This window comes from Mesoplodon densirostris, chromosome 16 (assembly GCF_025265405.1).
Source record: "Mesoplodon densirostris isolate mMesDen1 chromosome 16, mMesDen1 primary haplotype, whole genome shotgun sequence".
NCBI classification, from domain to species: Eukaryota; Metazoa; Chordata; class Mammalia; order Artiodactyla; family Ziphiidae; genus Mesoplodon; species Mesoplodon densirostris.
In genome coordinates this window covers 82,700,104-82,722,450 of record NC_082676.1, presented here as the reverse complement: position 1 = coordinate 82,722,450, position 22,347 = coordinate 82,700,104, and the positions used below count along the sequence as shown (strand labels likewise).

The window sequence follows — 22,347 nt, the reverse complement described above, 5'->3', positions numbered from 1 at the left end:
ATAGGATGTGAAGGAGAGAATTAGGTTGAAAGGAATTAACCATTACATTGAATTATGGCGGACTGAAGCAGGTGTATTTGTGCGTGTATGTGACAGGGAGAGAGGAAAGGCAGTGTTCACCAGTCCAGAAATGGCATAAGAAAATGAAGATTTCCTGACCTGTCATTTTCACCAAAAGTAATGGTGCAATTATAGGAAGTGTCTGGGTAGTGCTAAAATTCTGTTTGAAACTGGGGAACAAGTTCTCTTTCCATCTTATTTAGAATCATAAAGCTAAATGATTGTGTGTCCATCAAGGCCAATTAGATTTTCACAATTCTCTTTACACCAATAAGTGTCAATTCTATGGGTATGTATTTTTATCAACAGTTCGTTGAATTTCCTTATGCCATCTACTCCAACACATGGGGAATATATATTTTCTCTTGTTTTTACCATTCTTTGGGAATCGTTTAATCTCTAATCAAAGCCAGAGAAAATGAACTGGACATAATATCAGTGTTATTTCTTCATTTGTTGGGCAATTTTGTGTACTCTTCTGGTCTGGAGGGCCATGGCCTCACTCAGGAACAGTATGACTCGTTTAGACAGTGGTAAAAAAGCATTCCTTCCTTTCTGGGTTCTCCTGGCTCAAATTCCAGTTTTAAATTATTGGGAATAAATGTAATTTGGTCTTGTGATATGTGATATATTCAATTGCTCTAAGGAAAAGGCATAAAATATTAATGAAGTGAAATGTCTTTTAGTGGTCTTTTAGGATAGAAGTTGAGTTCCATTGTTTCTAAATAACCCTAAGGACTTTTAGATTCATTTTTTTCTTTCTTTCTTGTCCTTAAAAGGACAAGGTGAGTATTCTATGTGATTAATTTTTAAAGGTAGGGTAATGGACCATAGCCCAACAATGGAGCATAGCCTATTCAAACTGGTCTGTGAGCCAGCTAGATTGCGGCCCCACTTGTTGTACCATTTCAGTCTTGAGAGGCAATGTGAACAGATAGTAACCAGGGCCATCGTGTACAGTTGTACAGGTTGTCTACAGAGACACCCAATCAAGTAGTTGAATTGAAATCCAGCGATACTCCACTCACCAAGCCATGTGCTCCAGGGCAGGGCTATTTCTGTCTCAGAGGAAGGGACACTTTTTCTTAATAAACACAGAGGTGGATGGATGGACTAATGAAAATCTTAGCCATAGCCTTCCAAAAGCATGAATTCTTCTGATTTTGAAAACAAGTTATTTAGGCTTTCCTGGTGGGGTTTTCACTATTACCAATTCCACTACTGTGCTTCACCAAGATATGGCAGTTTATATATAATACCTAGGATCTCTGTGCATTGTTGCAGGGTCCTTCCCCTCAATGCCTCCAAAAAATACAAAGCAGCCCAGTTGTCCCACAGTGCAGGGAAAATGGCTGCCTGATCGCTGAGGTAGGTAGGTCTTAATTCTCACAGACAAATTGGAGTGAGGAATTTTCCAGGCCATGTAAGAACTGTCCATCACCACAGATTTCTTGACCCTTAGAGTTAGCAAAGCAGCCTTTGCAGCACAGCCCTTTGGGGGATCATTCTGTGGAGACAGGCTAGGATTGACTGGGGGAAACAATTCTAATCACCTTTTTGGTGAGTAACGTAAATACAGGGTGTCCAGAAGGCTAGTACCAATTTAAGCTTTAATTACATGGGAAGTGTAAATGCTATAAGCCTACAACAAATAGCATCTGAAAGATTAATTATTAAAATTTTACAATAGTCATATGTTCCTATTAAATTCAACTTCCCCACCATCCTGTGCTATGTATCGCTCTAGTCAACTTTCGAACATTGTAAACTTTCATCAGTGGCTATTCTGTCACCATCTGGTAACTGAGGCTTCATTTCATACATGATAGTTTTGACGTGACTCCCGCAAGAAACAGCCTAATGGGACTACATCAGGTGATGACACAGCCACCAGCCTGAAAAACCGTCACCCAGAAAACGTGGCATAAAAATATTAAATTTAAAATGTATTGTTTAAAATTTGTGAAAGTAAATGTGTCAAGTAAGTGTAAACAATCAAACTTCCAAAGGATGATTTTTGTAGGTTGTAACATTGATACTTCTGAGGTTGTTAAAGCTTACAACTGCATGAAGACTTTTGGGCCACCCTGTGAGGTCCTGTAGGAATGACATAGAACTCTCACATATGATCTTATTTAATCTGCACAGCACATCATGAGGGCAGCTTACTGTCCCCACTTTACAATCCAGTAAACTGAGTCTTTAGATCCGTGATGTCAACATGGTAGCCACCCGCCCTATGTGGCTACTGAACACTGGGGATGTAGTGAGTTGGAATTGAGATCTGCTATAAATCCAAAACACACCCAAGATTTTGAAGACTTGGTAAGAAAAATAATGTAAAGTAAGTATCTTATTAATAATTTTTAAAAATATTGACCACATATTGAAATAAAAAGAGTTTGGAATTGGGTTAGATAAAAAAAATTTTTAATTACTTCCATCAGTTTCTTTATACTTTTCAATGTAGATACTAGAAAATTAAAAATTACATCTGTGGTTCACATTATTTCTCTTGGACATTGCTGCTCTAGACCAATGCATCAACACTGACCACCAATGAATATAAATCTACTCTATGTCCTGCTCCACAGTAAGGAATTAACTGGTTTGATGTGCTGTCCTTTTGGGGAGATTTGAAATTTCTAGGAGGCTTTTAGAGACTACAAAGTTTAACCAAAGGAATGTGTTTCTGATGATGGAAATTGGGGGCCATTTTGGGTGTGCAGTAACTTATTCCACTGAAAGACAAAGTCAGCCCAGAATCAGGGTTGAGAGGCCATCAGAAAGATTACCTTGCATCTAAGCTCTTAGGACCAGTGGCCACTGGAATCTTCCATTCCTCTGTTGGCCTGGAAAGTGACACCAGTGCATCTGCAAAGCCAACAACGGTGATTAGCAATGTCAGATGAGAAACTGTTGCCAGCCTCCTTTGCTAAGGCAGGAGAGTATAGCAGGGTTAGTTCTAAGCTCATTTCTTCAGCTCAAGCATGCTTCCTTAACTGTATTTTAGAACAGCTATCAAATACCAAGAGATCCCACATAGGATCCTACCTGAGTGAAAAGATTTTGTTTCATCTAAGAACAGCATTTAAATATGCCCTGTGCTTATATCCAGAAAAGATGAAAACTCTGATTAGAAAAGATACATCCACCCCATGTTCATAGCAGCACTATTTACAATAGCCAAGACATGGAAGCAACTTAAGTGTCCAGTGACAGATGAATCGATAAAGAAGATGTGGGGTGTATATATATATATATATATATATATATATATATATATATATATATATATACAATGGAATATTACTCAGCCATAAAAAAGAATGAAATAATGCCAATTGCAGCAACATGGATGGACCTGGAGATTTCTGACTAAGTGAAGTAAGTCAGACAGAAAAAGACAAATATCCTATGATATCACTTATATGTGGAACCTAAAAAAATGATACAAATGAACTTATTTACAAAACAGAAACAGACTCACAGACATAGAAACAAACTTATTGTTACCAAAGGGGAAGGGGGGCAGTAAATTAGGAGTTTGGGATTAACAGATGTACACTACTATATATAAAATAGATGAACAAAAAGGACCTACTGTATAGTGCAGGGAACTATATTCAGTATCTTGTAATGACTTATAATGGAAAATAATCTGAAAAAGAATATATATTACTGAATCACTTTGCTGTATACCTGAAACTAACACAGCATTGTGAAACAACTATACTTCAATAAGTAAATAAGTAATAAATAAGTAAATCTGCCCTGTACCTTGCACTTCTTCCTCAGCAACTACCTGAAGGATCTGGACAACCAAGGAGACACATACCTGAGCCTTGAGCCTCCACTTCATCATCAGTAAAGTGGAAAATAACATCATCCACCTCACAGGATTATTGTGTGATTTAAATAAGACAACAGTTATGAAAGCAGCTGCCTTTAGGTATATCAGTTAGCCTTTGCTGCATAACAAATGACTCCAAAGCTTAGTAACTTAAGTAAAAAATTTTTTTCTCAAAATTCCATGGTTAGCCTCATGGTTTTCCTGCCCTGAGCTGGTCTCGCTTGGGCAGCTGCATTCAGCTTCAGGGTTCGCAGGGTCTCTCTCTCCATGTGGCCCCTCCTTCTCCAGTGGGTTAGACTAGGTTTCCTCATATGGTGGGGGCAGCTTTCCCAGAGGGAAAGCCCCAGTGCACAAGCACTTATCAAGCCTCTCCTTCAGCCACATTTGCTGATGTCCCATTGGTGAAGGCAAGTCACACAGCCAACTCTAGACTCTCATGAATGAGGAGTGTGGAGGAGGTATGTGTCAATCGGGGCCACTGATTACACAATTAAACAGTTCCAGGCTACCATTTATTGAGTCCTTACTATGTGCCAGACACTGGGCTAAGCATTTCACATATCTGATGTCTTTTAACTTATTGACAAACTGGGGAGTTTGGGTGCCTTTGGCTACAGTTTACAGATATGAAACTGAGGAGAAGTGAGATTGAGCAACAAGCCCTGGAATCCACAAATAGGAAATCATGGAGCCATACATTGTCCTGGATCCCTCTAAAGTTTGTGTTCTGAAACCACTAATTATACCTCTCACTAAATATTAGGGCAAAGAAGGGAAAAGGAAAGGGAAAGATTCTACCCTCTGCGGTGCCTTGAATTACTCGCAAGAACAACCTCTGGCCAATATTTTAGAGGTCTAAAGAAACAAAACAAAGAGCTAAAGGAACTAGGCAGCTCAGCTTGGAGCAATTCCTTGCTGTCAAGGGTAGGCCCCTTAGCACGAGAAGCCAAAGGACAGCAGGCAGTCAAGCCTGGAGTGACCACTATTACACACATCACTCCAGCCCTGAAGTTGTTGGAAGCTGATAAAAACTAAGAAACCCATTGAGGACTTCCCTGGTGGCGCAGTGGTTAAGAATCCGCTTGCCAATGCAGGGGACATGGGTTTGAGCCCTGGTCCGGGAAGATCGCACATGCCGTGGAGCAACTAAGCCCGTGAGCCACAACTACTGAGCCTGCACTCTAGAGCCCGTGAGCCACAACTACTGAGCCTGCGTGCCACAACTACTGAAGCCCACGTGCCTAGAGCCCACGCTCCACAAGAGAAGCCACCACATTGGGAAGCCCACGCACCGTAATGAAGAGTAGCCCCCGCTCGCCACAACTAGAGAAAGCACGCAGCAAAGAAGACCCAACACAGCCATAAATAAATAAATAAATAAATTTTATAAAAAGAAACCCATTGAGATTTTAGTACTATTTGATTTCCCCTTTTGTCCAATTCCACATTTATTTTTAAACCCTGCACACGAGGAAGCAAAGATATTAGAAAAATTACATATTCCAACCAGCAGATAAAGTCAACGAAAGCCATCACAGACAAGCTCCAGCAGAATGGGACTGCCGTTATCTTTCTTAGAAAATGGGATCTCGCTTGGAAAGTGAGCGTCTCCATAGAGAAGTAAAAACCCTCTCCTTAGATAAAAATCTCATTAATAATTCTTTTCTCAAACAAGAGGAGAAGAAGAAAAGATTTGTTGAGATGGAGACCGCAGAAGCAGATAGCAGCGGTCCCCCAGTGCAGCCTGGAGGAGCTGGAGGAAGGCGCTAAAGGTTACATGAATGAGGATCATTAATATTCACGGCAGCATCTGGTGCTATGTTGCCAAGAGACAGTAATGAGAACAGAGCATCTTCCAGGTCTAATGGCACTGTGGCCGCCGCATCAATCCCGATGTCCCCAGAAATGAAATCTCTATCATTTGCAAACAGGGAAGCGTTGGTGGCTTGGCTGTCATTCCGGAAGGTCACTAAAAGATATGCAGATGAACTACCCCTATTTCTTGGGCTGACACCCACCAGGTTCCCCCCACAGCTTCTCCTTTTCAGAGACACTGTCTGACATGGCAACTCTACAGACACAGCGGGAGCTGGGAATCTGCCCTTGATCCTCAGCACACTTTGTGAAATTCTGACTTCTTGGTTTTCCCTCCAAATATCTGCTATACACACTTTTTTGTAGGCATTTAGCCTTATCAACCTTGCGCTCTCAAAACTTGTGTGAAGGTCTTAGCTTCCCCAACTGTTAAGTTCCTGAACTTCAGCAACCAAAACACATAGTCATAATCCCTTAGCCCTGTGCCTCATTTGGTTTCTCCCAGGAGCAGACCCTGGGACAGAGATTTGACTTAAAATGTTTGTTTCTTTCCATGGTTAATGGGATTCTAATTTTTATATGTGCATGAGAGCCTTCACAAGAGAATGAAGACCTGAAGAAGTGAACAGAACAGGCAGCTTTTAAATCTTTTAGACAAAGAAACAATACATTTGTGAAGAATTGATAAGATACAGGGGTTTGGGCTGGGGTTAGTAAATGGTGAAGAAGTAACTAGGTAAGTTTAACAACATCTGTTTGCAGATTCTGCTGTTGCCATCTCTGGGCTGATAAGAGTCTATCTCCAGTAAAAGGAGAATTGATTTCCTGCTTTTAGGCAGAAAGGAGGAATTTTTCTGCATTTACTGTTTCTTAATTGCTTTCAGGTGAAAATAATTTTTATACCAAAGAGGCATATTTGGGGGTGACATATTTTGATTTCCTTCAAACTTGGTCCAGCAATGGGAACAGGATCCAAAGTGAGCCATTCACTTAATTCTGGGACTCCTCTTGGACCACTTGGAAAAGAGAAACCATCTTCCCTATGGTATTGCTAGCTGTAGAAAGGATGTAAGCTTGGGACTTCCTGGTGGCGCAGTGGTTAAGAATCCACCTGCCAATGCAGGGGACACGGGTTTGAGCCCTGGTCCGGGAAGATCCCACATGCCGCGGAGGTACTAAGCCCATGCACCACAACTACTGAGCCTGTGTGCCACAACTACTGAAGCCCATGTGCCTAGAGCCCATGCTCCGCAACAAGAGAAGCCACCACAATGAGAAGCCCGTGCACTGCAACAAAGAGAAGCCCCTGCTCGCTGCAACTAGAGAAAGCCTGCTCACAGCAACAAAGATCCAATGCAGCCAAAAAATTAATTAATTAATTTAAAAAAAAAAAGAAAAAGAAAGGATGTAAGCTTGAAGACGAGGTGGCCGACCTGAGAATTATGTCATAGAGGAGGGGGGGAAATGGGCCATGAGGAAAGGGAGAGATGAGCCATGATGATGTTATTTGAGTTCCTGAATCCATCCATGCCTGCCATCTGACTTTTCTGTTACTCGAGTCAACAAATTCTTTTTCATAGAAGCCTCTTGGAGTAGGAGGACTCTCATTTATAAATTCAAGAATTCTAATTCAGGGCTTCCCTGGTGGCGCAGTGGTTAAGAATCCGCCTGCCAATGCAGGGGACACGGGTTCGAGCCCTGGTCCGGGCGAAGCAACTAAGCCCGTGTGCCACAACTACTGAGCCTGCGCTCTAGAGCCTGCGATCCACAACTACTGAAGCCCATGAGCCACAACTACTGAGCCCATGAGCCACAACTACTGAAGCCTGCACACCTAGAGCCTGTGCTCCGCAACAAGAGAAGCCACCGCAATGAAAAGCCTGCGCACCACCACGAAGAGTAGTCCCCACTCACCACAACTAGCGAAAGCCCAAGCGCAGCAACAAAGGCCCAACATAGCCAAAAATAAATGAATAAAATAAATAAATAAAGAAATAAAGAATTCTAATGCAGTCAACCAGTTCTGTCAGCTTTAAGCTCAGATTTTGTCCCCCTCACATTGTTATTCATCCTTTCTGCCTCTCCCACCAAATCCTAGCCCACGCTGTCTCCACGCTTCCTTCCTTCCACCTTCCTACCTGATAATGGTGCTCAGTCTAGACCAGCGGTTCTCAAATGTCCCTGTGTAGCAGGACCTAGAGAGCTTTTCAAAACAGATTTCTGGAATCTGTCCCCAGAGTTTCTGATCCAGTAGTTCTGAGGTAGAGGCCAAGAATTTGTAATTCTAAAAATTTCCCAGGTGATGAGAACCATTGTTCTAGAAATGCTGGTTTTCTTGATATGGCTCCACATATAAAGGACTCTCCCAGTCCAGGGCCTTCTTATGGATGTTCTTTCTACCAGGAAGTTGCTTTCCCTGGATATTTCATGCAATTGAGTGCTGACTATCTGAAAAAAAAATGTCCTGATTCATAGCATTTGCTGGTTTCTGGTATGCAAATCCTCCCACTGTGGCTGATTTTAAGCTACCAATGTGAGGTCATTGAAGAGATATGCCCCATCTGTTCTCAGGAGCCAGTGTGAGCTGGGTCAGTGCACCAATGTTCAGGTGACACCATCATGTCTCTGCTCAACATCACCTCCTCCAAGAGGGCTTCCCTGATAACAGGATAAAATAGCACAACCATCCCCCAGTCATTCTCTCTTCTCTTACTTTAGTTTATTTCATTTATTTCCACCCATGATGCAAAGATAATTTACCTGGAGGGGGATCAAGATGAAAGATCAAATTAACCAAAGTCCACATGGTACTGTAGGTAGGACATTTTAGTATTTGTGGGCAAGTCAAGATGACTTACTTAGACTCCCAGTGGTGAATACGTGTCTGAGAAGCTGCTTTAACCACTGTCTCAGAATTCTTTCTGGTTCTCCCTGTCTTGGAGACTTCTCTTTGGATGGGTGTATGTCAAGTCCCAGAAAGAGAATTTTTAGAAACCAGAGTTGAGAAATTAAGATTACTTGCATTTTCTTTACTTCCCAAACTGTTAAGAGCGGACACCACAATTACTTAAAATTTGAAAAGTCTTGAACTCTGGAAATCTTAACCCTTCCTTCCTCCACAAAGCCCTGAAAGTAAAACTCTGGTTCATTCTCCCGATCTTCCATCTGTTATCCTGACGTTCAATTACCACTAAAGGGAAATGGGGGGGCCAAATTGATGTCCTCCAGGAGGCCAGAGCTCTGCAGAGCTTCCCTCAGCCCAGTGAAGTCATCAGTCTTTGAGTCTGAGCAGCCCACGGTGAAGACGGGGGAACTGAGGGTCTGAAGCTGGGGCAGCAGGACTACAGAGGGGATATGGCTGGTGGGGGGCGGATTAGGAAACCTCCCCACCGGGAGCTAACTCGGTTATTATTATTTTTTAAAGGGCTTCAAATGCTTGGCCTTTATATTTATTTATTTATTTATTTATTTATTATTTATTTATGGGCGTGTTGGGTCTTCGTTTCTGTGCGAGGGCTTTCTCTAGTTGTGGTAAGCGGGGGCCACTCTTCATCGCGGTCTGTGGACCTCTCACTATCGCGGCCTCTCTTGTTGCGGAGCACAGGCTCCAGACGCGCAGGCTCAGTCGTTGTGTCTCACGGGCCCAGTTGCTCCGCGGCATGTGGGATCTTCCCAGACCAGGGCTCGAACGCGTGTCTGGCAGATTTTCAACCACTGTGCCACCAGGGAAGCCCAGCTAACTCGGTTTTGATACATGTCAGCTTGCAGAGCCCTGTCCCAAGAGTGCAGTGATGACCAAGCAACAGAGGAAGAGAGGGGAGCAAGCTGGGTTCGTGGGTTGGCAGGCTGGCTACCCTAGCAGGACCTCCCAAGCTGTCTGCCCTTGACATGGACAACGTGCGCTTGTGGTCCAGTCCTCATCTGTGGACATCCAGGATTGACTTGTTTATTTTTCACTCTGATCACAAACCCAACCCATCAAAGATTAGAATGTGTGCCAGAATGATGCAGTTTATTAATTTGCTGTAGAGACGTTGCCTTTTCAGTATTCAGAGCATACAAGTTCACCATCCAAGATGTCTCTTTCCCAGGATTAAGGTAGTTGGAAAGCTAACACGATCATTAGAAGGCTGCCTGCAGGTTTTATGAGAAGGCAGAGTGTCAGAGCAAAGGGATATGGGAGGTCTTGTGTGATCATTTATCCTGCACATGGCAGAATCTAGCAGATTTACTCTGTGACAAAAGGACAAAACTGGGACCAGATAAGGCAGGCACCCTGTCCTTCATGTGGGTGGAAACTGGAAACATTTCAGCTCTCTCATTTTCCATTGCATTATTATCAGCCCCAAACAGCCCCTGGGCATGGACTTGCTACAGTCTCCAAGAATGTAGTTTATCTCGAATTAATTAAGTGTTAAGTGATATATTCTTGATGAGATTCTAGGTGACAGCCTTGAGCCCTTTCAGTAATTCGAGAAACATTTCAGCTTCTTCATCCAAAAACATTGTTCGGAATGTCCAGTGACCTTTGCTGGATGTGTCCCCAAACTCTAGACTAAACTTTGTTGGTCATGAAGGTTCCTGGGTGCTGGGTTCCAGACCCAGGTGCTGGTTCTTTATCTAATTCCTTCTTTTCCCTCTCTTTCTTCCTTGAAGCAAGATTCCTGAATCTATTCCTGTATTTACCTTCCTCTGATGACATTGTCTCTGGCCCCAGGGAGTCGGAAGGAGGGGGATCTCCTTGACAGTGATTTAAGTAGTCCTGGCTAATAAAATGTGTGATTTAAGGAATCCTGGCTAATAAAATGTGTGATTTAAGTAATCCTGGCTAATAAAATGTGAGGTCTAAGAGAAGTCATTTGGGAAGGATTCTTAGACAGAGGGAAATAGCCTCATTTCTTTCCATTGAACAGTTAACTGCAAATAAGGCGTGGCACTGGGGAGCCATTTGGGAACCAAAAAGGAAAACCTGAAGATCTGAAAGAGGGTGGAATCTGATCCTTGATGACCTCGTGGAACCACTGAATTAGTCAACCTTGGTGCTGCTCCCTGACAACACTCCTTGTGAGAGGTAATGATCCCCTCACTGCTCAAGTTTTTTTTTTTTTTTTTTTTTTTTTTGCGGTATGTGGGCCTCTCACTGTTGTGGCCTCTCCCGTTGCGGAGCACAGGCTCCGGACGGGCAGGCTCAGTGGCCATGGCTCACGGGCCCAGCCACTCCGTGGCATTTAGGATCTTCCCGGACCGGGGCACGAACCCTTGTCCCCTGCATCGGCAGGCGGACTCTCAACCACTGCGCCACCAGGGAAGCCCTGCTCAAGCCATTTTGTATTGAGATTTTGTGTTTCTTGCAGCTAGAAGCTCCCTCACTGGTACATGTGGTTACTGGGTTCTACCACTACAATCAGTTGTTCTATGTGTCTCGGTCACTGTGGACAGATCACTTAATTGCTCTAGACTCCCATTGCTTCATCTTCAAAGTTGGCAAGTTGAAAGAAAGTCTTTCTTCCTTTCCTTTTAACCTTGACATTTGGAGTTTCTGATTTCTCTTCTGTGGAATACAATGAAGAAGTCCCTAATTCATCTCTGCGTTTCATCTCCTGGACTCAAGGTGGATGAGCTTTCCCCTCTGATCCTTCATTCCAAGGTTTGAACCAGATGTTCTATGTGTCAGGATTACCTGCTATCTAATTCATTTCTCTTGGATCGTCTTAGAACCTGAAGGGGATCAGAAGATGCCACCCCCAAAATATGCCACTTTGGCATAAGGGTTATTGTGAGCTGAAGGCAACTGATGTGGTTAAAGTTCTCCACCCACTCCTTATCTGCCAAAAAGCAGGGCATTAATTTTTCTTTGAGGAAGTTGTCCCCCTGTATCAGGACAAAGAGACTGACTCTTATCTCTGGAGATGGGGTGGAGGAGTGGTCACATTGAGATGAATCTGCATAAACAGACTTTACTAAAATAACACTTCTCTTCCAATACATTTCCTTATATATTTCCTAGTCATTTTCCCACAGTTTATCACCCCTAAGAGCCCAAACCCTCTTTCCTTTTCCTAGTTGCTTCTCCACAGTTTATTACCCTTTGTTTAAATGGTATATAAGCAGCCCCACCCCCGGTTTAACTTCTTCTGTGAGTTTTTACTTCTTTTCTCTGAATCTTCCATGCACGTAAAAAAGATTAACATTATTTTTTAAAAAATAAATTTATTTCTTTATTTATTTTTGGCTGCGTTGGGTCTTCGTTACTGTGCCCGGGCTTTCTCTAGTTGTGACGAGTGGGGGCTACTCTTCGTTGCGTTGCATGGGCTTCTCATTGCAGTGCCTTCTCTTGTTGCAGAGCATGGGCTCTAGGTGTGAGGGCTTCAGTAGTTGTGGCATGTGGGCTCAGTAGTTGTGGCATGTGGTCCCAGTAGTTGTGGCTCGTGGGCTCTAGAGTGCAGGCTCAGTAGTTTTGGCTCACGGGCTTTGTTGTTCCGTGGCATGTGGGATCTTCCCGGACCAGGGCTTGAACCCATGTCCCCTGCATTGACAGGCAGATTCTTAACCACTGTGCCACCAGGGAAGCCCCTCATTTTTATTTATTTTTATTTTTTTATTTTTTTGCTGTACGCGGGCCTCTCACTGCTGTGGCCTCTCCCGTCGCGGAGCACAGGCTCCGGACACACAGGCCCTGCGGCCATGGCTCGCGGGCCCAGCCGCTCCGCGGCATGTGGGATCCTCCGGGATCGGGGCACGAACCCGTGTCCCCTGCATCGGCAGGCGGACTCTCAACCACTGCGCCACCAGGGAGGCCCCGCCCCTCATTTTTAAAATTGTATGTTTTCTTTGTTAACCTGTCTTCTGTCGGTTTAATTTGCAGGCTTCCGTTACTAACCCTAAGAGGGTAGAGGAAAGTTTTCCTTCCTCCCAGACAAACTCCAACAGCTCCTAAGTTTTCTCACAAGATAAAAACAGGACTTAATGACTCTACGACACCTTCCAATCTAACGTTCCACAGATTAAAAAAAAATCATGGTAGGATTACTTTTCAGTGATAACCTCTATTAAAATGTTCTTCTGGAGCAATATATTTATTTATATTTACAAACATTCCAACACTTATTCCGCAACTTCTCCCAGCCCAGCTAGACCTGTGGCTTTGGAGGATAAAAGGTCCCCTCAGACTTTAGCCTTCCACCCAGTTGTTCTAGCCACAGAAATACACTTTCTTTAGGAAGTTGAAACCAGCGTGGAATATTACGGTTAGGTCATGACAGAGGAAATGGGGACTGGAAGAAGAGATATTAAAGGTGGGAAGTATGTCCACCCAGGAATGAATGAAAGAATAAATTGACGAGGGAGTGTTTCAGGAAGGTACTGTAATTCTCTAGCCCATAGCCATTTTGACAAACATTGGAGCAAGACCAATGCCCCCAAACACACACACACACACACACACACACACACACACACACACACACACACTCATACACTACCAGCAAATACTAATGGAGTATTTCTGGTTCTTAAGCACACCAGCCACTTTGCCAAGAAGCTGGTGGGCTGAACTATCCTGCCAACTCACAGAGAAGAAGCTAGCCATCTTAAGACTTGTATTTCCCACACAGCCACAAAGGTAGATATCTGGTTCTCACATAAGAAAAAAAAAAAAAGCTCTATTGAATTCTCTGAATTCGGACTTCTCTGAATTAGGATGATAATTGCTTGAGAATTAACAATACCTCCAAAAATTACAGATTTGACATCAGATAATATTTTGATATCTAATTCATTTTGTCATGAATTCCAGCTCCTTTTTTATTTGGAAAGTTATATATCATGCAAGATTTATGCTCCTGCTGGCTATCTTTCAGTTTTTCAGAACACTTGGGTTTTTGAGTACCAAACAGGTGTAGTATTGAGAGAAAGAAAGCTTAAAAATAAATCAACAGGAAATAACATAATGCAGTTAGACTAGTAGCTTTTGCAGCCAGTTTATATAACATCTGCAATTAAGCTAGCGTTCTATGATCCATTAAAAGGGGAATAATAATCATGAGTCTCTTGAAAGAATATGTTCACGGTCTGATTATCTACGGGTCTGTTCTGTAAGGAATATTTTCTGCTTCTCTGCTCCATGCTGATGAGTTTCATGCAGGGCAAATATTGACAATGGATTCTTGTTATTCAATCTACATAAAGTAACACAGAGGAGAGTAATTTGCAAGCTACTGATACTGATTTTAGATACTCAGTTCAGTGAGAAGATGGCCGTAGGGCCACAACTGATTTAATAGGTTTGTGAGAACCCCTGATGCTGAAACACCACAATACTACAACTCCGACTGCTGTCATTATATTTACCTCATCAAGGCCATCAAAATGTGGGTTTTCCCAAGGAAGTCTGGGATGGGCATCTGAAGTGTAGGAGATTGAAATTATTGGTCAGCCTGGGCTTGCCTGGTAAACACAATATGAGAAGAACACTTATGGAGTGTGGTACAGGCTGGGGCCCCAACAGAAGCCAACCCCCAGGTGTAAGTATTCATTTGGAAGGTGATCCCAGGAAGCCTCCATAGGGGAGGGGAGGAGCGAGACAAGGAACGGAAGGAAGCTGCGTTAGTTTGGGTCCTCCAAGAAAGACAGGGTCAGACATGCACGAGATATATGGGGAAACCACCTGTGAGGTTAAAAATGCAGATGGAGGGGCTTCCCTCGTGGCGCAGTGGTTGAGAGTCCACCTGCCGATGCAGGGGACGCAGGGTCATGCCCCGGTCTGGGAGGATCCCACATGCCGCGGAGCGGCTAGGCCCGTGAGCCATGGCCGCTGAGCCTGCGCGTCCGGAGCCTGTGCTCCACAACGGGAGAGGCCACAACAGTGAGAGGCCCGCGTACCACCAAAAAAAAAAAAAAAAAAATGCAGATGGAGCAACACTATTTACAATAGCCAAGATGGGGAAGCAACCTAGGGGTCCATCAACAGATGAATGGATAAAGAACATGTGGCATATACATACAATGAAATATTACTCAGCCATAAAAAAGAATGAAATATTGCCATTTGCAACAACATGGATGGACCTAGAGATTATCATACTGAAGTGAGTCATTACTTACTTACATACTGAATGAAGTAAGACAAAGACAAATATCCTATGATATCACTTATATGTGGAATCTAAAAAACTGATACAAATGAACTTGCAAAACAGAAACAGAGTCACAGACATAGAAACAAATTTATGGTTACCAAAGGGAGGGGGGAGGGATAAATTAGGAGTCTGGGATTAACAGATACACACTATTATACATAAAATAGATAAACAATAAGGTCCTACTGTATAGCACAAGGACCTATATTCAACATCTTATAATAACATATAATGGAAAAGAATCTGAAAAAGAATATACAGATATAGAGACAGAGAGAGAGAGAGAGAGAGTAACTGAATCACTTCGCTGTTCACCTGAAACTGACACAACATTGTAAATCAACATTACTTCAATTAAGAAAAAAATGCAGATGGAGCTGCAGGTATCACCCCTGTAGAGCAGAAGGAAGGAAGAAGTGTTGGATGGGAAAGTCTGAGACTGCGGTGAGTTCTAAGGACATTTTGGCAAAGCTAGTGGCAAGTCCCTGAGCCACAGTCAGCTGTCAGAGGAGCCCCGTGTCTCCCAAGACTGGGCCTGCCTCAGTTTCCTTGCTGTGCTGAGACCCTGGCAGCACACAGCCCATGGGAAGCATAGACGTGGAGCCAACACAGTGATGGATTTCAGAGCGCATTAGTGGGACGTGGGTCTTCCACACTGTCTGTGGTCAGAGATCTAAGAGGTGCATTTTCATGGATAACACAGAAGTCAGTTCAGAGTGGAGGGTAGGGAAAATTGAGCTTAAAACTACTGGTGAACTCTAGGAGGCTGTGTAGAACACACATCAGAGATGTCACATCTAAGGGGTGAGAAAGCCTGGGGTATGTATTGGCTCTGGGTTATTCCCTAGGCATGAACTCCCCAGCGCTTCCCACCCTGCCCTGCGCAGAGGCCCAGCCTGCTCCTGAAGGGCTCACAGAAAGCCCTCAGGAAGAGTCCAACATGCTCATAGTCGGAATTAGGAAGCTGCCACTCATACAAAGCGAAGGGATACAGGTGGATCCTGGAAGTATCCTGTGTATCCCTACTAAGAAAAGAAGAACAGAAAGTACAAGCATTCCATAATCTGCCCCGGGCATCATATGACTGGACGTCCTGCACTGTCGTCATCCTGGCAGGGTCAGCCCAGGACTCTGGGCGGTGCATACTGGTCACTCTCCTAGGTAAACGAGCCAACAGAGTTCAGAGCCACGACTCCAGTCACAGGGAGGCAACTGTCACCATCCAGTCCTTCATAATGTGGGCAGCTGGTCCCATAAAATAAACTATGGGGAGAAGAGCTTCCAAATAAATGTGCTTCACAGGGTCTGTCCAGGAGGGCAGACATACACTGGAACATCACTAATCGATTCCAGATTGCATTCAGGCCAAGCCTTAAACACAACTTAATAGGTCCAAACATCCACTACCGAACAACTGGAGGTGACACATGAGAGGATATCTTTTAGGTATATAGGTACATAGTTGGAGAGGAAAAGTTTTTCCTTTACCCTTCTAGGTTCTTTGGCTGATCTAATAATCAAATTGACATAAGACAGATTAACAGGAGAAAAAAAAATTTAATTACATACATACACGGACCGCACAAGGATTATGAGACCCAAGGACGAGTCGGAGAGCAAAGTATATGCCATCGTGAGCTGACGAATGGGCTAGGGGCTCGGGGCTTTGAAAGGGAGGAGGGTGATTCACAGGATGATAAGAAGAGCAGAGCTTTGGTAATTAGATGTCTGCCCTGCCGTGGAGATGGGTCATTCAGATAAAAAGTTCTCTCTTGGTAATAGCTCTCTTTCTGGGCCAGGTCCCTATCTAAATTCTTTTAGGTAGTTTAGGGTGAAAGACTGTTTTTGTTTTGTTTCTTTGAATCTGCTGGGTCTTGAATGCCTTCATCTCAAAACAGTCTGCGTGCCAAAGTGGCACGTTTTGGGGAGGCTCGTCCTGAAAACCTTCAGTTTCTTTAGGTGTATGTCTCATATATATGTGTATGTATATATATTTTTACATATATACAAATATATACATATACATATTTTACACATATGTATATATTTTAAGTATGTATATCTCTTTTAGGTATATATGTAAGATATACATATATCTATTTCATATATATATTTTAGGTATATGTATATATTTTAAGTGTATGTATCTCTTTTAGATATATATATCTAAGATATCTAATATCTTAGATATATATATCTAAGATATTCATGTCTTTATATATTATATAATGTATTTTGCATATACATATACATATATTATATATATTATGTATATTAGTTTGAGGACTGTACCAAATTTGGCCTGTCATAGTTTTCCTCTCTAAATTATAAAATTTATTTTTAAATACTCTGGTCAATAGAAACTAAACTAAAGGGAGTGGATTTCTAGGACGGAGGTGGCAGTGTGGAATGTTTCGTACCTGCCATGACTGAGGATGCTGAGGGTCTTCATGGAGTAGGGCCTGGAAGAGTCTGCACTTAAACTCTTTTTTTAAAAAATTTCATTTTGCCATATAACATACAGTAAGCTATTTTTTTTAATGCTTTTTTTAAAAATTTTTGGCCGCGTTGGCTCTTTGTTGCTGCACACGGGCTTTCCCTGGCTGCAGTGAGCGGGGGCTACTCTTCCTTGTGGTGGGTGGGCTTCTCATTGCGGTGGCTTCTCTTGTTTACATGCCTAGAGCCTGTAGTTTAATTATGGTTGTCAGAAGCCACCCGATTTTAAATAGAAAGGGATTGACTACAGGGAGGTAGATGCCTACAAATCCATTGGGAGAAGCAGAAGGGCTCTTGGCTGAGTTTCCAGGAATGACTTCCAGAACAGCCCTCCCAAAGGGGCTGCTTCCTGGCCATGGTCAGCAAGCCACAGACCCTACCCTTGGTCCCTGGGCCACACAGGCTCTGAACTGACCTGCTGTCAGGAAGCCATCACCACACCCTTACTGCCAAGAACATGTCCCTTCGGCTGTGACCCATCCTGATAAATGGGTCCCTCGTGGCCTGCCTTCTGAGAGCCTGGGACCTCTACTGCCGCAGCGGCTGGCCAGCTACGACTGCCGAGACCACATCTCTCTGCAGAGACATAAGAGGGAAAGATGGATAAGGCTATCGAGGTGGAACGGAGTGGAGTGGAGTGGGCCAGACTGGAACATCTGCTCCACTCTGCTTTCTTGCCCAGTGTCTTCATTTAGAGACTTCTTTCCCACAAAAGTAGAAATGGCTGATGGCGGCCCAGGTGCTACTCTTTCCAAGTAGGTCTATTTTAAAAATGGCAGGAATTTTAATGGTGTGATGAAATAAAATTTATATTTTAAGACAGGACAAGAAAAAAATGAAACATCACATTCTCTCTCTGTGTTTGTTTGGGCCTCCTCCTCCCTCCCTAATGGGCAGTGTGCATCAGCATCACACATTAACCAGAGCTCCTCAAAGACGGGAATGCCTGCTCAACGGTAAAGGTCAATTTTTTTGTGTGAAGATCAATTTTTTTTTCTTTCTTCGGATGCTAGCAGTGTAACTTCTTAAAAGAATAGTGTTTGGGACTTCCCTGGTGGTGCGGTGGTTAAGAATCTGCCTGCCAATGCAGGGGACATGGGTCCCAGCCCTGGTCCAGGAAGATCCCACATGCCGCAGAGCAGCTAAGCCTGTGCACCACAACTACTGAGCCTGCGCTCTAGAGCCCACGAGCCACAACTACTGAAGCCCACGTGCCTAGAGCCTGTGCTCCACAACAAGAGAAGCCACTGCAATGAGAAGCCCGCACACCGCAATGAAATGTAGCCCCCGCTCAGCACAACTAGAGAAAGCCCACGCGCAGCAACGAAGACCCAACGCAGCCAAAAATAAATTAATGAATAATAAAAAAAAAGAGGATAACATTCGTTCCCAGCTCTGTAGGAGGTCATGGTGACTTGCTGGTGGCTTTGTATGTGCTTACCAGGACTATGTGTCCTTGGTGAACTTTATATAAAATGTCAGTATGTCATTTTGATGTACCATCCTTTGTCTCAAAAATGAATATGGGGCTTCCCTGGTGGCTCAGTGGTTAAGAATCCGCCTGCCAATTCAGGGGACACGGGTTCCAGCCCTGGTCCGGGAAGATCCCACATGCCGCGGAGCAACTAAGCCCGTGCGCCACAACTACTGAGTGTGTGCTCTAGAGCCCGCATGCTACAACTACTGAAGCCTGCGCGCCAAAGCCCGTGCTCCACAATAAGAGAAGCCACTGCAATGAGAAGCCACTGCAATGAGAAGCCCACGCACCGCAACGAAGAGTAGCCCCCGCTCGCTGCAACCAGAGAAAGCCTGCGCACCACAACGAAGACCCAACGCAGCCAAAAATAAAAATAAATAAAATAAATAAATTTATTAAAAAAAATGTATATGACTGTGCCTTCGACTTCTAACAGGCGGAACAGTTCTCAGAGCTTTCTTAGAATCTCCGTCCCGGGTTATAATCCTCAGTTTGGCTCGAATAAAATTCTCTTTTTTTCTTCTTAACTTGATAGTTAATTGAATTTTCATTGAAAAGTGGAAAGATAGCAAGGTACAGGATATTTATAAAATTATACCGTATTGGGAGAATGATGTGTGTGGCCATGCATGTGTGTTTGTGCATATAAATGTGTGTTTGTGCATGTGTGTGAACACATATATACCTGTACAAAACATATATACTTATATAAGACTATGCATGTATCCACATACATAAATAAAAATATAACATAGAAAAAGTCTAGAAGGATATACACCATACACAGTAACAATGACTAATATGTTGGAGGTAGGAATAAGGGATAATGTGAGAGAGAAATGATTAATTTTCATAACTTTGTTACATTTTAAAGTCATAAAGCATTTATATGACTTTTTGTAATATTTAATATTAAAATGTTATATGGGAAGGGTCATGGCAGGGTCTTCTAGGGTGCTGATCTGGGTGGTATCCACATATGTAAAAATTCACTACTCTATCTATCTATCTAGATATAGATAGATATAAAGTTTGCATAGTTTACTATATGTAATATATTCTTCAATAAAACAAAGTTTAGGGCCTCCCTGGTGGCGCAAGTGGTTGAGAGTCCGCCTGCCGATGCAGGGGATACGGGTTCGTGCCCCGGTCTGGGAGGATCCCATATGCCGCGGAGCGGCTGGGCCCGTGGGCCATGGCCGCTGAGCCTGCGCGTCCGGAGCCTGCGCGTCCGGAGCCTGTGCTCCGCAACGGGGGAGGCCACAACAGTGAGAGGCCCGCATACCGCAAAAAAAAAAAAAAAAAAAAAACAAAGTTTAAAACTAACAAATGAATGATTTAAGTGAAATAGTAAAAGAATAATCTCAGACACTCACCAGGTGTAAAAGAACATGTGGCAGCCACATCTAAACAATAGCAAGTCATGTGACCCTAAGTAAGTCACGTGGCTTCTCAGAGAGTCAGTTTTACTCCTGTGCAAACCACATATTATAATAGTAGCTATCCCAGTGATACCATGAGAATTAAATGAGTTAATCTATTATATAAACTGCTTCTGAGTGCCTAGGCACACAATAGTAACTATGGAAAGGGTCCCTGTTCTTACCCATCAGAGTAATTGTGTTAGTTTCCTAGGGTGACCGCAACAAATTACCACAAATTGGGTGGCTCAAACCAACAGAAGTGGATTCTCTCATAGTTTGAGAGTCCAGAATCCAAAATGAAGGTGTTGTCAGCAGGGTTGGTTCCTGTGAATATTCTGACGGAGAGCCTCTCATGCCTCTCTCTTAGTTTCTGGTGGCTGCTGGCAACCCTTGGCGTTCCTCGGCTTGTAGATGCCTCCCTCCAGTCTCTGCCTCTGTCTTCACACGAGCTTCTTCCCTGTGTGTCTGTCTCCCTATGTGTCCTCTCCTCTTCTTACAAGGATACTAGTTAGTGGATTTAAGGCCCACCCTAAAATCTAGAGTGACCTCATCTTGACTAACATCAAAAAAGACCCTATGTCCAAATAAGGTCACCTTTTGTGGTTCTGGGTGGACCTGAATTTGGGGGTGACACTATCCAACCAACTGCAGTGAAGCATCACTATTCAGAGATGATAAACATTTAAAGGGCAGGGGGAGTATCTCATTCTCCCAAGAGGCTGCCTGCAATCAGAATCCCTGACTACCCAATATTTGTAGACTTCTATTTTATTGTTTTTAATACAAAATAAAGTGCCAAGTGAGGATAAATCACAAAACTCCTATGGCTATAATCCAGCCTTTTGTGTTGACAGCAATATTATCTGGCATAAATAAAATGAAACTTTTCCCCACAGTCAATAATAAACAAATATTATGAATCTCCCAAGTCTTGGGTAAACTCTCTATTGGCTTCCCTTGATTTTAATGCGCAAGACTGGCCTCTGTGATACTTGAGGTTGCTTTTTAAATGTGCCACTAGAGGGAGAAAAGGTTGTATGTTTGTTTTTGAAGCTCATATTGCAGGATAATGAGGTTTTCTTTGTGCAATTACTGTGAGTATGAGCTCCATGTGTGTGATTGCAGAGTAATTTCATCTTAATGTTGATGATGCATACTGCACTGCAGATCAAAGTGAAACAGGGTGAATCACAAGCTGTGTTCCTATTAAAAGCATATTGTTTGGACGGAGATGGGAATCTATAACAATTCAAATGCTTTCTTTAATCACTGAAGTTCAAATGCTGGCTTTAAAATTGGACTTTTGCAAAGTGAGGATGGGCATTGCATTACACACAAAATGGCTTCTAAAAAGAACTGTAGTATAGAAGCTTGAGAAGATGGAAGATGCAATCAAAAAGCTTCAAGATTTGCTGTTTGGAGCCCAAGGAATGACCTCTCAGCTTTGCTTTTGTGCAAATGTGGGCACCAGGTAGCTAAGCAGTGGTCCAGCCCTGAGTAAAATAATAGCAATAATAATGATCACTTAGGTGGTACTTACTCTGTACCAGTGCTTTACATATATTAACTAATTTAACCTTCACAACAACCTTTTAAAGTATATATTCTATTATTATCCTCATCTTACAGATAAGGAAACTGAGACCTGTGTTTACAAAGGTAGTGAGCACTAAAGCTGACTGCAAGGTCTGGACTCTTAGCCACGATGCTCTGCAGCCTTTCAAGGTAAATGTACATGGTCCAAAGTCCCATCCATATGCTTTCATAATGTACTACATCACAACAAACCTATTGGAATTCCTGAAATTAAAAAACAAAAACAAAAACTGACAATGCCAAGTGCTGACAAGGATTTGGAGCAATTGGAACTCTCATACACTGTTGGTGATAATGCACAATGATTTGGCCCCTTAGAAAACAATTTGGCTATTTCTCTTGCAAAGTTAAATATACAATTAGCACATGATACAGACATCCCACTTCTAAGTACTTACCCGAGAAAAATAAAAATTTATGTCCACACAAAAATCCATAAGTGAATATTTATAGCTGCTTTATTTGTATTCATCCAAAACTAGAAACAAT

At 42.9% G+C, this 22,347-nt stretch overlaps 1 long non-coding RNA gene across 3 annotated transcripts in view; it reads left to right on the top strand.

The window, feature by feature from the left end:
• LOC132476341 (uncharacterized) overlaps window positions 1-22,347 on the top strand; it is an 83,056-nt gene that overhangs the window by 52,830 nt on the left and 7,879 nt on the right. Inside the window, exons 4-5 of one of the 3 annotated variants that reach the window (XR_009530127.1) lie at window positions 10,642-10,799; window positions 21,892-21,987. This is a non-coding gene — a long non-coding RNA (uncharacterized LOC132476341). The remainder of the gene's footprint in view (window positions 1-10,641; window positions 10,800-21,891; window positions 21,988-22,347) is intronic. The other 2 variants (XR_009530126.1, XR_009530128.1) reach the window with 2 other exon arrangements.